At 45.8% G+C, this 16,539-nt stretch overlaps 1 long non-coding RNA gene across 3 annotated transcripts; it reads left to right on the top strand.

The window, feature by feature from the left end:
• The first annotated feature begins 7,987 nt into the window (after window positions 1–7,987).
• LOC131585495 (uncharacterized) lies at window positions 7,988–15,726 on the top strand. 3 transcript variants are annotated; one of them, XR_009278965.1, is made up of 4 exons: window positions 7,988–8,032; window positions 12,378–12,506; window positions 13,378–13,494; window positions 15,230–15,726. It is a non-coding gene; the product is annotated as an uncharacterized LOC131585495 (long non-coding RNA). The 3 variants fall into 3 exon arrangements; XR_009278964.1 differs by lacking the exon at window positions 7,988–8,032 and adding an exon at window positions 8,053–8,169; XR_009278966.1 differs by lacking the exons at window positions 7,988–8,032; window positions 15,230–15,726 and adding exons at window positions 8,053–8,169; window positions 13,665–13,790.
• The last annotated feature ends 813 nt before the right edge of the window (window positions 15,727–16,539 follow it).

Here is a 16,539-nt window from a genome sequence, read left to right as displayed (position 1 = left end):
AGTGCGATGATGCTGTGCTGAGGACAGCGGGCTCTGAGCTGTGCTCGTCTCAGATCTGTCACTGCAGTGTCTCTCTGGCTGGGCCAGCACTGGTGGAGCTCCCACTGCCACTCGGGGAAGATGCACAGCAGTCTCCAGTGGCCTCCCTCGGCCTCCCTCGCCACCCGAGCGAGACAAAGGCGATTGGAAGGCAGAGGAGAAAATAACAAACTGTTGAGCACGTCGTAAATCCAAAGACATGGCAGCAACAGGGCTAAGCTCGTTCATGCAGGAAATATTGTAAATGAAACAGCGGTGTTCGGATATAGCGTCTGCTGAGAAGGAAATCTCTTTCGGTAGCTTGCACCTGCTAGATACAAAGAAAAGAAAGGGAGCGGATTTCTTAATTTTGCAGGAATCTATTTTTTTCCTCAAAAGACAGCGTATTTATAACTCTAGTAAAAAAGCAAAATTGGTGTATAAAAAACATCCTACAAGAAGAAGAAATTGATTTCTGGATCTGATCAGACCAAAGCTCTTAATCTTTGCTCCTCTTTTATAGAATTGCTGCCTGGACACCTCTGTGTGTCCAGGACCTAATGCTTTTTCCATCCATACTGAATGGAAAACTGTCAGGAAAGGGAAAGAATCTTAATTTATTCTCTCTTTCCTTGATTAAAAAAAAAAAAATAGAGAAAGATAAAGATATTGAGATCAATTGTTCTCTTCTTTCCAGTGCTTCTCAGGTGACAGGAGAAAGTGAAGACTGTTGTAATCCCTTAACCAGGCATTTCACAGCAGCAGTCCTCGGACAGGACTCAGGTGGGTCCAGAGGTGCAGAGATTTGAGCTGCTGATCTTGTTACAAATCAGTCCCCTTGCTTCTTGATGTGAACATGTAGCAGAGGGAATCTTACTTCATCAATAACTCAAAGGCCTTGGGGCTTTAAGTAGCAGCAGAAACAAGTTCCAAGAAAGGCCCTGGAAGCACCTACAGAATTGCCTGTGATGGCACCCTGACTCAGACAAAGCTCAGGTCCCAAAAGAAGAGAGGCTTTAAGTTGAAAGAAAAAACCCAAACAAGAAATTGGATCAGGTTTTGTTAGAATAAAACCAGTGATGTTAAAGTTTGTGAGTGGAGCAAATGCAAAGCATCTGTTTGCACTCCCCTGCCCACAGGTGGGTCTTTGCTCCCAGAGCTGGCTGTTCCTCGATGGCCACCTGAGCTGCAACAGACAGCTGGAAAAGGAGTACCACGAGGGCACACTTAGGAGTAGGCTGGCTGGAAACTTGGCAGGAAACCTCCTCTCTGGATGGCATGTGTTCAGGAGATAGCAGCACCAAAAGAAGGGAAATGAGCATCCAGGTTTGACTGCTGTGGCTGGAGGTGAGTCAGCTGGGTACAATGGTGGTGTCTGCCTCGGCCTCTGTCCCCTTGCCTCTCTCCCGGCACCAAGGTCTCTCAGATGTCTCCAGCAGTGCCTCTGTGTTTCAAATACCTATTTGTTAATAAGGCTAGAAGCTTTGAAAGCTTTGAAAGGTCCTGTCTGACTTAATCCCTATTGATCACAGAGCCTTGATGTGAAGGAATTTTAAATTTCCAGCTGCTGACTGTTTAACAACTTCTGACTTCAAAAGCTCTAGGAACCTTCTCCTTTTAAATACACTCTCCACTTAAGGAAAATATAGTCAGCCCCTCATTAATGTGTACTTCTCCCATAATTATACAAGTGTTTGTAGTGCAAACTCTGCTCAGTGCCATGTGCACATTGCTCATCCAGGAAATCAATAGGCAATAAGCAACATCCATTTCTGATCTTTATAGAAGTCATTTGCTGCAAGGGCAACTTTTACTCAGTTTGACAGTGTAGATGTAAAATAGATGATCTTTAAAAACACCCAGGTCTGCTCAGCTGGCAGCCCGTTGTCCCCCAGTGAACCAGGGCATATTTCCCAGTGCCTGCTCTGTAGCTGGGAGAGCATCACTGCTCCAAGGCACTGGCACCTCCTCCCTCCCAGCTGGAACTGCCTGGGGGCTGGTCCCTAGGCAAGCTGTGAGCTGCCACTGGAGCCTCTCAAGCACAGAGGGTGACAGTCTGAGTTACAGCCCTGAGTCAGGGAGCATGAAGGAACCTGGAAATGATTATGGGGCATACAGGGGAGCCTAAGCAGTGGAGAGATTGCAGAAACCATGTTAATCCCTGGGGAGCTCAAACCATATAATTTACACAGGTCTATGCCTGAACTTACCTTTACAGTCATGCTCTTGAAAAAGAGTTTACTTAAAAGGGAGGGGATACATAAATCTCTGGGGCTGAAAGAGCAGCTGAGCAGAGCCAGGTTCATAGGCAGAGATTTGCATGCCTTCAAATTCACACAGCCTTCCTGTGTGTTGCATGGCTGGGATGGAGGCAGTGAGGGGCTGGAAAATCTGTCAGCTCTGTCTTGCACTGGTCTGAGCTCTGTGTGACTGCAGGGACCACAGGGCGAGGTGATGCTCAGTGGAAATTGATGTGAGTAGGTGTTAGTGCCTCCAGGAGACAGAGTTATTCTAGATGCAAATACTTGGGGGATCTTTGTGAAGGTTCTTGAATAAAACTGAGACTTGATACTTCTGAGGGTTTTGGGGTTTTTCTGGTTTTGTCAAAAAAGAAAAGGAAAAATTCTCCCTTCCCCATGGCTCCCCTTCCCAGACCACTAGGGCAGCTGAAGAAAGTGAACTAAACATACATGCAAAGCGTAATGTGCACCTTCCAGCTTCTGAAACTGGTGGAGCAGGGTCCCAGACACAACAGCTTTCTTCACTGGCCAGTTCTGACTCACCCTCCTTCTGCAGAAGCCATGAGACATAGTGAAACCCCACAGTCTCATACTGTTTACAAATGTACAGGAAGGCACTAGTCCAACTAACTTAATGCTGTTTTTTGGTACTGAGACACACTCAGCTGTGCAGCCTGAGACAGAAAACCAAACTCTGTGGGTGGAGTGAACTGGGAAGCTGCACCAAGCTACCCAGAGCTGCATGCAAGCCTGGGACCAGCACTGGGCATGACAGGGATCTCCAGCAGCCCCAAATTGCACTTTTCTTTGAAGGAGCCAAAGAGGACTGTCACTGAGCTGATACTCAGTTTTTTTTCCTCTGATTATGTTATTTTCAGATCTGTGTGACCAAAAGGCAGTGGCACACAGTCCAGAGGGGCGTAATCTCTGAAGCTGAATGCTCTGGTCCAGCATGAAGTGATTGCTGCACTTGATTTCAGAGCTGCAGGAGAGGAGGCTTCTCTGCAATACATTGGGAGAGGGAGAAACCTTCTGGAGTGACATGCTGGATTGTATCCTCAGTGAACGTGGGACAGGGAGCTCTGACACTGATCCCAGTGCTGGCAGCTCAGTGACAGCCCCTGCAGGGACCAGGCTGTTTGTGTGTGTGCACCCTGTGCAGCAGCCATGCACAGCTCCTGCACTGCTGCCCAGCAGCTCTGCCCTCAAGGTCAAGGGTTCTTCCATCATGCAGCATTTTAATCACCTTTGGATATCTTTCAAAACCTGATCTTGTGTCTTGATGAAACTTTTGACAGGCAGTGAATAACAGGAGCATTAGTAATTCATGACAGAGGGGACCGAGGCATTTCTTGTTTATCCTTCCAAAATGGTAAATGAAAAAATGGATGTTTCTTTGACCTTGGTTTTGGTTTGTGCTGTAGGTCCCCAAAGAAGAAAACAATCTCTGTAGTAAGTGTCTTATTAACAGAAAGCATTTGCAGTAGGAAGAACAGTGTGTTCTGGCCCAAACTTGCAGCTGTGGCCACCAGCTGTTACAGCCCTCTTGCTCCAGCTTTGTCTTTACTGCATTATTTCAGAGATAGCTTTAAAGAACTGAGAGGAGAGCCCAGGAGAGGCTGGCTTAGTAACAACCTGCTGCAATCTACAGAAAAACTTCTGGGTCTGTGAAGGGTTCCAGCAGCCCAGGGGATAACCTGATGCTTGGCTCCAGGGTCTGTGCAGATGAGCCAGGGACTGCAGGGAAAATCTGGGTATCTGGTGAGTGGAGATGTATTTAGTAGCAGGAATGAAGTGTGTGCCTTCCAATCACATAAATTATATAAAGACTTTGGCCAGACTCTAGACATCCCACTGGAGATCATTACTGCTCTCTCCCTGTAACTTTGGGTCTTTCATAGTTCAGTTTGATTTTAGACATTGGGAAGTGTTCAGAGATCTTTGGCACGGGTCTTGTATGGCCATTTCCCAAATAGCTGTCTGCTCCTCAGCTTTTCTGTGGCTGCTGGGGGCTCGTGCCAGTACTTCCAGTGCTGTCCTCTGCAGCAAGGGCTGCAAAGACCATTTGGCCCTGACTGCATATGGGAATACCTTACTGCCTGCTGCTGATTTGTCTGACCTGCTCCTCTGCTTTGTCCACATGCTGCTGGCTCTCCCTTTGGGAGATAATTCAGAGCAGGTATCAGGAAGTTCTGCTCTCCTGGGGTCTCTATGTTGGTGGCCTGGCAGCTTGGGCTGAGAGGAAACAGTTGTCTGCACCCTTTGGACTGCAGCTGCTCTTTACAGAGTTTGGGTGTTGTTTTGTTTGTGGGCTGGTCCTTGAATGTTCTTAGAATAAAACATAATATAAATAAGTGAAAACACATTTGCCTCACCTCCACTCATATGAAACCTGTTGTGTATAGCTTTCTCTTACGTAACCCACCTGACTCCAAGAACAAATGTCCCTAATTTCTCCTGGATGATAGGTTTTGTAGAGATTTAAAAGGCAATTTCTCTCTCCTTCTCTTAGCTCTCACAAAGTATTACAATAAGGAACTGCAGTGACAGACAATACTTAAAGGCACGGTTTAGAAGTGATTCATCTGTGAAACACGGTGTAGCATATTTTATTGTATTTTAGCTAGTAAAAGCTGTGCCTTCTAGCTCAGCTCTGTCATGCTGCATGGTAAATTACACTGATAGGAATCCCAGCCACACAGCTGAAAATAAGTACCCTCTATACAAGAGTTAATGTGGTAGATTTGTACTTAGACATGTATTTGTAAAATATTTAAGCTGCACGAGAAGGGCGTCTGTAGGAAGATATGATTACAGGATCACAGAAGTGCAGCACAGGGCTGTCATATTTTAAGGTTAAAGAACAATCATTAGGCTTTGGTGGCTGACACTCCATGGGTGGAGGAAGGGAGCCCTTTGAAAAGCTGAGTGGGGAACAGCCTGGGTCTTGTACCTGCTGCCCCAGCTGCGAGTCAGCCCCAGCTTCAAGGATGGTGTTTTACTGGCTCTGGGACCCTCTTATATCATTGTCTTATGGTAGGAGAAGAGAGCTCCAGGAATTGCCTTCTTGTGGCAGCACATGCTTTATGCCTGTGGGCAGAAAAAGCACAGCTGATCAGGAGCTGATCTTCTCAACTTCACAGCAGTACCTCATCATCCCAGAGCTGTGAGTGCCTTCCAAACACACACAGCAGTTTTACAAGCTCTTCTACATCTGGGCAGTGCCTTGTAGCCTCTTGGCACAAAGCACTTCAGTCTGTAGTGCAACAGCCTTCAGGAAAGCAGAAAAGCAGTGCATGGGTCCTCATTGCACTGGGGTGATTTAGTCCTGCAGAGAGAAACACGCACCTCTGTACTGTGACTGCCAGCCTTGCATCTTCTGTACTCTTAAATCTTATCTATTCTCATAGTGCTAGCAGTTTTCCAGCCAAATGGAAAGGAGTTCATGTTCAGGTACTACAGTACAAGGTAAAGTATTGGAAATTTTTGATTGCTGATTCCTAAATCACACCCAGTCTAAATAAGCTCCAATTCACTGAAGTGTTTTAGCAGCCTTCCCTTGACTTCACCGAGCTCTAAGCAGATGTTTAAACTGAAGTGCATGCTTGAGTTTTGCTGAATCATACAGCAATAAAATATGCAGAGCTGGTCTTTAATATAACCTCCTGATTCATGTGAAAACTACACATTTCCCGCAAAGCCTACTTTGAGTTAATTAATGAGCATTAAGGACTCACATTTTTCTAGCAAAGAAGGGCCCCAAGGGATCACAGCAATTTGTGTTCATACCCTGAACGATACCAGTACAATCTTCCCATGGAGACAAAGCCTCGAGCACTCCCTCTGTGATAACCAAGCACTTACATTTGATGGATGGGTTTTGGCTGCCTCTGACACCCCCTGGGTCAGGCGGGAGGACCTGGCCTCTGACCCATCCCTTTCATCCCCTCTGGCTGGAAGTGTGCCCACTGCATGGCTGATTCTGGGGGGGACAAGGGCAGTCTGCACCCTGGGAAAGCAAGGAGGGGAGTGGAGGGGCTGCCTTTTTGAATATAAGTTCCCAACACTCCCTAAATCACACCAACTGCCCTTGCTGTTGTTGTTAGCCTTCTCCACGAGCTTGACCAAAGCGCCTGTGATCCGTGTCCACAGGATGTGCTGGCCACAGGAAGCCCTGGCTGTAAATTTATTTTGGAGCAGAGCAAAATGAACTGGAGCAGCTGGGTGTGACACAGGGAGGCAGAGTGAGTGCCACTGGAGTCAGGGACCACCAGCTCTATGGCAAAGCATCCCAGGACCTCATTAAAGTGGGACTCGAGCAGCCCCTGCCACAGGAGGGATGGGGGCACTCCTTCAGGACATAAAAATACAGATTGCCACAGTCCAGGAACAGAGCTGGGGCTGAGTGCTGAAATGCAATTTCTTGATGACCACTTTGGCAGCCAAGGTTTTATAAAAATGACCCTTGGTGGCTGGGAGCTGCACAGCTCGGTGCTTTCAAGGAAGTCCCAGGGAGTTCCAGGTTGGGGAGGCCTCCTCCATTGGCAGATCATCCTTTAAGGCCCATCCCTATAGACTGAATAAGCTGCATCTTAAAACTATATACACTGGCTGAGGGGTTTTTTTTTGTCCTGGATATTTACTCCCCACTACTGCTCTCCCAGGCCTGTTCCAGAAGCTTACTCTGCTGGTGAGAAACTGTTTAATTTCCACTCAGACTTATGTCAACATTGCCTGGTAGCTATTTCCCTTCTCTCTATTTATCCTCCTAGAAATCATTGCTCAGCCCCATTCCCAGCCCTGTGTGGTCCTCCTTCAGCTGGAAAAGCAGGGGAAAAGGAGGAGATTGTTACAGGAAGCACTGGAGCAATAAAATCGGTGGTTGTGGGGAGATGTTTAGGAGCAGCAAGGACACACACTTGGAATGCTGCTGGCAGGTGGGGCTGGGGGACAGGGATGTCTGAGGGAAAGGAGTTGTCTGTCCTCTATGGGTGAGGGCAGCTTATGCTTGGCCTCCAACCAACTGTGCCAGCAGAGGAGTTAAGGGTGTTCCAAATGTCTGCAGTTATGAGGAGCAATGAGACAAGGCTGATCAGAAGGAGAACACTGCGATATTTCATGCAGCACTTGAGCTGGACTTGAAACAGAGAAGTATGTTCATCAGTTGTCAGCTATTTGGCCTGAGGAATGACACATTTCATGCTCTTTGTCCCCATAAGTGAAAAACCAGGATAATAATAGCCAGTCACCTCTCCCCAGGGTATTGGGAGGGTCAACGTCTGTAAAGGGTGTGGGCCATTTAAAGTAATAAAGAAATGCAAAGTATCATTATTATTAACCTTCCTGTGCCTCAGTTCCCCATTTGTAAACTCTCACCCAGCACATTTTGACTGCAGTTTCCTCAGGGAGCTCTGCCCACTGAGATCTCAGCTGGAGCTGAGCTTTCCAGCTGCTGCCACTTGTAAACATGGCCCACTTGCCAAAGATGCTGGGACATGCTGAGATGGACCAGATCAAAATGTGAAGCTGATGATCAGAGTCTTTACAGGGATTTATTTTTTGCTCTGTTATTGCTGAATTCTATTTACTTTTGCCGTGCCCTTCTATTACTTGTCTTCTCTATTTTCCAGCTGGTTTCTTATATGAGGTTCAAAATAAATTTCTTGGAATGTTAAGGGAGTGCCTTGCAGGTAATTTCACCCATCTCTGCAGTGACATTTCCCATCCTTCAGGACAGCAGAGGTGAACCTTCTCTTTCAGCAGCACAATTTCAGGTAGGTAACCACCTCTGAGCCACTGAGCTGGAAGTAAAAGAAATGCAAGGCACAGGGAGCAGGCTTCAGGAGACGCAGGCCTGGGGACAGAAAGCTGAGTAGCTGCATGTTGATTTGTGTGTCTTCATTGTGCTGCTGTAAGGAGGTGCTACTTTTCTTCTGCACATTTCCTAAAATATGGTGTTATTGATCTTTGCAGTTGGTTCAAAGCGTGGGGAAAGGTTTTGCAGGTTTCAGGTCTGTTTGTTTATCTGCCTCATCTGAAGCCTGACTGCTCTCTTGCAGTGAAACGAGCCCTGTGTCTGGCGAGCCGTGTGTCACTTCAGTTCTTCCCAAAACCTCCTTGCTGTCTTAATCTAGTGAAGTTGTTTTTCTTGAGCTTGGTTTGTTTGTCAAGTGAAGCATCATACATTGCCTGGAGCCAGGATGCAACTCTTGAAACCCAATAGTTTACAAGCTGCTTCTTCGGAAAGCTCCATTTACTTGGGATGAGTTATTCTGAAATAATATTTTCTTTCCTGTTTATTTTTTCTGACAGATCTTCTGCTTTCCCCATGCCCTGTCACATTAAACCATTTATGCACAAAAAAAGCAGTTTGGGTTTGCCCTTGTGACTTTACTGGAACCAGTTGCTTATTCTTATCACGGTTATGCCAGCAAGTACTTCAGCAAAGGAAACTGCAAACTACCCACTGCAGCCACTGCATTACAGTGCACTTACAAGGGAAATCACATCCTAGTTTTAGGTTAATGTTTGGATATATAACTGCTGAAAGCTGAGTTTCATCTTGTGAAATGCTGCAGTGTCCAGAGCAAGGTGCAAGTGTGGAGGAGAGCACCCTCTGTTCAGAGGGAGCTGCCAGCTCTGCAGTGGTCCTTCCACAGAGGCTGATAAGGGTGGTGTCACCTCTGACAAAAACACAAGATGCACTCAGCCAGGGAAGAAAAGCAAATCTTGAAATCCAACCAACTGAGTTTTCCCCCTCTTCGTTTCTTCTATGGGCTCACAGAAACATTTATTTATTCTTTTGCAAGGGTGTTTGAAGCATTCTCTGAACAATAGTTTCTGTTCACTTTCACAACACTAGAAATTACTGGAACACAATGCTTGGTTTGTTTTTATTTCCTCTAGATTGCTATATCCAAATGTCTCTTCAATCTATTATATCTTAATACTTAAGCAAAGAATTAGTCATGGGATTATTTTTTTTTTTTAGTTTTTTTAAATTTTTTTTCTTGAAGCCAGTCCCTGTTACTTCACAGCATGGAAACCAAGTGGGAAAGTAATCTATGCAAATTACATGTGCTTTTCTGGTTGAATCACGTTCCCTTCACTCATGGTAATGAGTCACTTGGCATAAAGTGGACTGTTACTATGAATGGAGAAAGCACATCAAGGCTCTGCTTCTCCAGAATTATTTCCACTTGCTGCATCTCATTTTGGCCTGGAACCACAAGGGGTGAGACTCTGCTGTCAGTTTCTCTGTACTTGAGGGACTGTAGTTCCTCAGATTTTCACTGGTCCCAGATCTTGCTAACTGCAGGTGCTGAGGGTGGAGCCTCATGGGCAGTCAGCAAAGCTGTCTCACACAGTTCCTAAACACTGGCCATGGAGTCCCTTCCTGGAGTAATACCGAGACCAAGCCAACAACTGGCCTCGGTGAAGAGGAAGGCAGGAGTGAGTCCCACCCCACATGCGGTGTCTGAGAAGTGACCGCTCAAAATGCAGCTTGTCTGGCTGAGGAACTGACTCCTGCCAAGTCAGCTGCCATCTCAAAGCTGGTCCTGTTTGTGTCAGACCTCAAGCAGGGTGACCTAAATCAAATTATCACTCTGGAGGATGTTTTTCCTCGTAGTTTTTCCTATATAGTAATTAACCCAATAACCAGATGGTGAGGTCTGGTGCTTAGACTGAAAACACGGGTGCCAGAGAGCTTGGATTTCTTGCTCTCAGTTTCATATAAGCACTACAGCAAAAGCAGCTCCCATGGGCATGACATGTTACACCTCCCCTGACCTTACACAGGCTTACACTGCTTTTTCTTGAATAGAAGATGTAATTCTTATTTATTTATTGTAATGGAAACAGACAACTGACACTGAAGTATTATGACACTGCTGATTGATAGCTGAATGACAAGCTGCAATGTCACTTTCTTACAGGAATAACTATCCTGAATTACAAGGATAGTGAATTGGAACACATCCTTTAGAAAGATGCCTAATCCCATTTTTAAAACTCTGAGTGATGGTAAGCCTGCTATCTTGTCAAGTAAGGTCTTTAATTGCCCTCACTGTGAGGACAGTGCATCTTATATCAAGTTTGGTTTCAATCTAATGGCATTGGCTTGCCTTGTGACCTTGGAAGAGAAGGGATGGATCAGTTGTTTTAGGCTAAATTGATCCTGGAATTTATGTATTAATACACCTGCTCTGAAGAGCCTCCAGAGTTGTTTTGAACAGGTGAACCCTGAGTGGAGTTTCAAGTTCAGTTCTTAATTTTTGTGTGTGCTTTGTGAGTATCAATTTCCATTATCATTAGCCTGGGGTTTAATCTTTGTTTAAAAAACAAGCCTGGGCTTGGTCTGTGCAGTGGCAGGTAAGACACCTGATCAAGGATGTGAGTCCTTTCTGCTTCCTGAGCTTTAGGAGGAGCAGTGGGGATGAGCCTCTGTGTACTTGTGAAGCTGTGGTGTCGTGGTGATCACCTGTAAACCCCAAAGACAATGAATGCCACAGTTATGGTTTCACTGCAGCACCACACTGGTTGGAATACCCAGTGAGAAGAAACAAGTACAGTCTGAGTGACAGCCCAGGTGAACTGTCACACATCTGTCATCAGAGTAGCATTTAATTAATTAGGAGATAAATGGTGATGCCATTAGGAGTGTATTGAGACCAGTGAGAAATGTTCCAGTGTTGATAGAAATCACATAAAATAGCAGCCACTGAAACAGCTTCTCAGGTCTACGTGTTTTTGACATGTTACTTAACATTGGGGAGCCCCTAAGCTTTAAAGAAGCATCTCTCTACCCTGATCTAGACAAATTACTTTTGTACCTTGATCTAAACAAACTCTGATCTCTTTGCTGCCATTGAACTCACCTTGTCTGAAACCTAATCTGACTACTTTATTCTACCTCTGTACTGGGAATTCACTCTATCATTAGCATTTCAATCTATTTAATTCACTGAGGGTCGCTGAGCAATGTAACCGAATCCATGCTAAGCTACCACTGGCAATTTAGCTGTCAGATAGTCTCACCTTCTATTTTTAGTTGCACTCGAACTCCTTGCTTAAGGGGGTGCACACTGAATTTCTGGATTAGCTTCCCCCTGACCCCTCTCTTGTATCACTGCCAGTCATGTTTAGGTTAGAGCCCTGTTTACATTGTTCTGTTACTCTAATTGCAGCTTGTCCAAGGTATGGACAGTATTCTGGGAGACTCTGCTGACAAGCCAGTAACTCTGGGATTAAGCCCTGGCATTTAGAGCTGACAGAAGTCTGTATTAGTGCAGTGAAGAAAGTCTTTGACAGGGACACTTGTTAAACTGCAAAGCCAAGACCTCCAGAATCTTATAACCTAATTCCTTAGGCTGGATGGGCAGTCTCACCTTTGGCTCTCCATAAGGCATTCTCTAGTGCCAGATGCTTACACTTGGGTAGGGCAGGAATAGCATTGCCAAGGTTCATACCTTCAGAGATAGGAGGTTAGGATAAGGCATGCAGCTGCACTATTTCTTTTCTAAAGAATAATTTCAAGCAGCTGTGCTCCCTGGCCTTCTGTGTCTTTTCAGTTATTTTCTCTTGCACAGATTCCACTACACCTTATTTTTATATTTATTTTCTCCTGGCACAGCTGTCTCCCCAAGCTCTGTGTTCTAATGACCTTCTTAGCAAGTACACATGCTGTGGTGTATATTTAGTTTCGAACCAGCTTATGGCTCTTCTTAGGTGCAATTCAGGGCAGGAAGCAATTTGTTCCTGTTAACAGAACTGTGTACACATCCATGCTCTGCCTGTGTTAGTTAAACTTTGGTTGCTTGTTGAACTTGCTTTAGCTCTCTATTCCAGTAACTTTGAAGTCTAATTTAAAAATGAAGCAATTAATGTGTATATTAAGCTTTAAAGAAGCATATCTCTACCTTGAACTAGACAAATTACTTTTGAACTTCAATCTAAACAAACTCTGATCTCTTTGCTGCCCTTCCAACGTACAATAAATGTGTATATAGGCAGAAAGCAGGCTTTATTGGGAGGAAAACAGGCTTGGGAATTTAAGTTGTAAAATTCTTGATCTGTCCTGTAACTTTGTGGTCAATTCACTTCTCTTATTTCCTTCAGGCTTCAGCTGCCATGCAGCCTCCGAGTCCTGATGCTGTTTCCTGTGATAGACGCCCAGTGCATGCACCAGTGAGTCCTGCTGAGGGCTGGGCTGCTGTGTGAGGCTCCTCTGGGGGCTGATGCTCAGAGGTGAGTGATACCAGACTGCCCTGCTTCCTCTGATCCCAGCTCTACCTGACACCAAATAAATATTTTCCTGTGCAAAGGCGAGTAAAGAGCTGTGGCTGCTCCCTAGGAGGGTCATGGCTGGGGATGAAACTGGAATGTTCATTGGGAGCCTCAGTAATATCCAATTCAGATTGCTGATGAATACATCCTGACTTTGGGCACATACCTCCTGTTAATACTAATGGGAATGTCACACATGAATGCTGGAGAATATTGCCCATTATTTTTGGTCTCAGAGCTCTGAGCCGAGAGATTCCCAGAGAAAAATGGCCATTTGCTGTATGTTGCAGGCTGCAATTCATTATATACAGTGCTTGGTGACTGTTATTTACCTTACAGAACTGTAATGTGATAAGGAGTCTATGTAAGCCACTTAATGGTCTGTCTACCTTAAAGAAAATGTGTACCTGATCAGCCTCTGATTTATGCCACTTTCACCCCAGTGCAACTCTATTGGCTCCACTGGTGCTACCCCTGATTTATGCCAGTCTTAGTTGGACTTCATGAGTTTATGTACTTTATATGACTCATGTACACGAGGAGAAATGTAGTCTAATAAAATATCTAGCTGTGCATTGCAGCTGCAGGTTCTTTGCAGAACTGTTAACAGGAGTACCACAAAGCCATGCTCTGCTCCTCTGCAGTATGTATATATTTCAAGGGGTTATATCCCATATCTATAGAGATATAACTTAATGGTCTCATATTTGACTAATGTGCTGCCTCACTGGCACAGTGCAGAGTTAGAGCAAGGCAGCAGGCAGGCTAAACCTGTAGAATGAGAATAAGAACTTGAAACTTGACTGTGGGCTTTTTTTTTTTCACTTGGTAGCTCAAGTTCTTTGCCTGGAAACAAAGAACTTCCCACAGATTGCGTCCCTTCACTCTGAAAGCAACTGTTCTTATCTCAGTCATCTTGCTGCATCAGCACTTATCCTCTGGCTTTGGGGTAAGAAAAGAGTGATTTTATGATGTTTATATTGCAGTAGCAGCCAGGACACGTAGTCTTAGGTGCTGGACTCCTTGTTCTAAAAACTGTGTAAACAGACCAGGGAACTGCTCTCTGGCTCAACGATTCTGTGCTCCTCTTAATGAGGGCTTCTCTGATCACCATGGCAGCTTTTATCACCTGGCCTTGTCTGCAAGGAAAATGATCATTCCTCTAATCTCGGGAGCTGGAGATGATCCTTCACCAGTCTGAGCTCTGCTGAAGTTGTTGGGGTGACAGCTATTATCTCTGCTGGATTCCAGGTCAGCTCACCTTCTCTGGTACTCCTGGCTCCTGACGGCCAGGGCTGACACCTGAGCCTGCTCTGTAGCTGATCCTTGTTTCCTTCACCATCTTGCCTTTTAAAGTTTGCCCACTTTCCTGTTGAGCTCTCAGACACATCTTCACCTAATGAAAATAAGTGACAGGTACACTCAGGTGTCAGGTGTAAAATACAGAGGTTGGGTGAATTTCTCAGGGAAAATGCCAAAAACTCTTTGAAATTAATTCTGTACTGCAGGGACAGCCTGACACCTACCTAAACCTCAGAAAGGTGCATTTTGGAGACACTACTAATCCTAAACTTGTTTCCTAGTCTGCACAGGTTTGTAGACAACTTTTGCCAAGTGGTATGACGGTAAATTGAGAAACCTTCAGATTTTGCTGTAGTATTTCACCAACTCTATTGACTTGTTCCATTAAAAAAAAAGAAATAATTAAAGCTGCTAAGTTCCTAAAATGGAAAGTGCATCTTTCTTGGCATTGTAAAACAGCAAGATGAAGGCTTGCTCTGCCTGTACATAGCTGTAATTTATGTTTATGCTCTCATAAGGGGTCTGCATGTGCCTCAGTCGCATTAACATTAATAGGAGCTGAATGCAAGCAGGGAGGTTTAGCTAGAATATTGGGAAACATTTCTTCACCAAAAGGGTTGTCGGCTGTCAGGAACTGGAACAGGCTGCCCGGGGAGGCAGTGGAGTCACCACCCCTGAAGGGATTTAAAAGATGGGTAAATGTGGTGCTTAAGGACATGGCTTAGTAGTGGCCTTGGCAGTGGGTTGGACCTGATGATATTACAAGTGTTTTCTAACCTAAACGATTCTATGATTCGCTGATGCTGAATTCCCTGAATGCTGCCTTGAGTTCTAAAGTCCAGACTGGGTCCCTGCCTCAGCTGATCAGTGCCTCACCACCCAGAGCTGCTCCCCTCCCCTCTGGCCACACAACAGCCAAAGAAGGTTTCTTCCAGGGCTGGAGCACTGCAGTCACCCTCCTGTTACGCAGGCTGGGGCTGTGCACAGGGGTGGCTGCTGGGAGGTGTCCAGCTGCCTTAGAAAAAAGCACCACAGGAAGGAGATTCATCAGCAAGGGATGTTTTCTGCTTAGCTCACACTGTAATGAGTCCAAGTCCCTGGGTGGAGAAAAGAGAGGTGACAGGAGGAGATGGGGAGTCGGGAGGGGAACAACTTGTTTCAGGCAACAAATCAGTTGCTAACTCTGATCCAAAGCCATTTGCATCGATGATGTTGGCCCACCGTGTGTTGGAAATATAAGGCACTCTGTAGACAGCTGCCCAAGGGAATGCTAATTAGCTGCCAGGCAATTAATAATTAATCAGACTTTTGTTCATTGTGAAGAGAGTGTTTTCTTTGGCAGCTTCATAGTGTTCTGAGTTTGCCTTGCTTTTCTTTCACAGGCTGATATCATCGTGCTGGAAGCAGGCTTTGCGGCGACATGCCTCTCCCTCCCTCCCTCCGGCATCCAGCTCGCCCTGGCCACATGTGCAGCCCAGGCCACGACCTCGGCCTTGGCTGGGCTCTGACGCCCATTTAACAGTCAGAGGCTGGAAAGGGAGTTGCTGCTGTGCTATTTTTAACCAGCTGGACAGTTAAATAATTCAGAGGCAGACACACACAGAGTGGTCTGGGCTGTGTGTGGATCTGAGAGGGAACAAGAGCATTGTATTGACCCTGCTGGGCTTGCTTAACCTCATCAAGCATGGGTTCTCAGGCTCTTTAATACAAACATGAAACAAAAACTAAACTTTCAGAAGTAAAATCCCTGCCTTACTGGCGTCAATGGGACTCCTGGCTCTGACTGCAATGGAGCCTGGATCACACTTAGCTGCAAGGCAAGAGCTGTTCAGTATTTTCTTGCTTTCTAATGCTGCATAATTTTTTTTTTCCATGACAATAAAACCCACTTATGGTGAGTAGAGTCCAGAATGGGAAGTGTCAAAATTTCTGGAGGAAAAAAGGATTACTTTTAAGAAATCTCTTTCCAAACAGGATGTCCCATGTGTGGCTACTGCCCTTGATTTTGGACTAAGAAGAGATGTACAGGAAAATATTTTTTCTCATCTCCCTAGCCCAGTGCCTTCCCCAGCTGTCCTGTGGAGTGGTCCACAGCTCAGTGGAAAGCTGACCCTCTCAGGGCTGCCAGGGAGAGCACAAGACCTGCCAGCAAACCTGCTCCAGTGCAGAATTCCCACAAGGTCATAGCCTCATTTGGGCATCCCCCTGCTCCAGTGTGGGGTCTTCCCCAGGCTACAGGTGAGTATCTGCTCCACCATGGAGCTTTATGGGCTGCACATGAACAGCCTGCCTCACCATGGCCATCATTCATTATGGGATGCATGGGAATTGCTACTCTGGTGCCTGGAGCACCTCCTCCCTCTTCCCTGACCTTGGTACCTACAGGGCTGTTTTTCTTGGTTCTTTCTCCAGCTGCAGTTGCACAGGCACTCCTGCTCCCCACACTCTCCCCAGCACCCCTTTTTAAATCCCTTCTGATTTAAAGAACGGATTTACCACTGCTGCTGATGAGCTGGGTCTTGGCCAGCCCTGGGTGCGTCTTGGAGCCAGCTGGCTCCGACACCGTTGGACACAGGGGAAGATTCTGCCAGCTCCTCACAGAAGCCACCTCTGTAGCCCCTCCTGCCACCAAAACCTTGTCATGCAAACCCAGTACGCTTGTCCATCAAACAAAAGGCACAAACTCAGTCTT

This window comes from Poecile atricapillus, chromosome 16, assembly GCF_030490865.1.
Source record: "Poecile atricapillus isolate bPoeAtr1 chromosome 16, bPoeAtr1.hap1, whole genome shotgun sequence".
Taxonomy (NCBI): domain Eukaryota; kingdom Metazoa; phylum Chordata; class Aves; order Passeriformes; family Paridae; genus Poecile; species Poecile atricapillus.
This window is presented reverse-complemented; position numbering and strand designations above follow the sequence as displayed.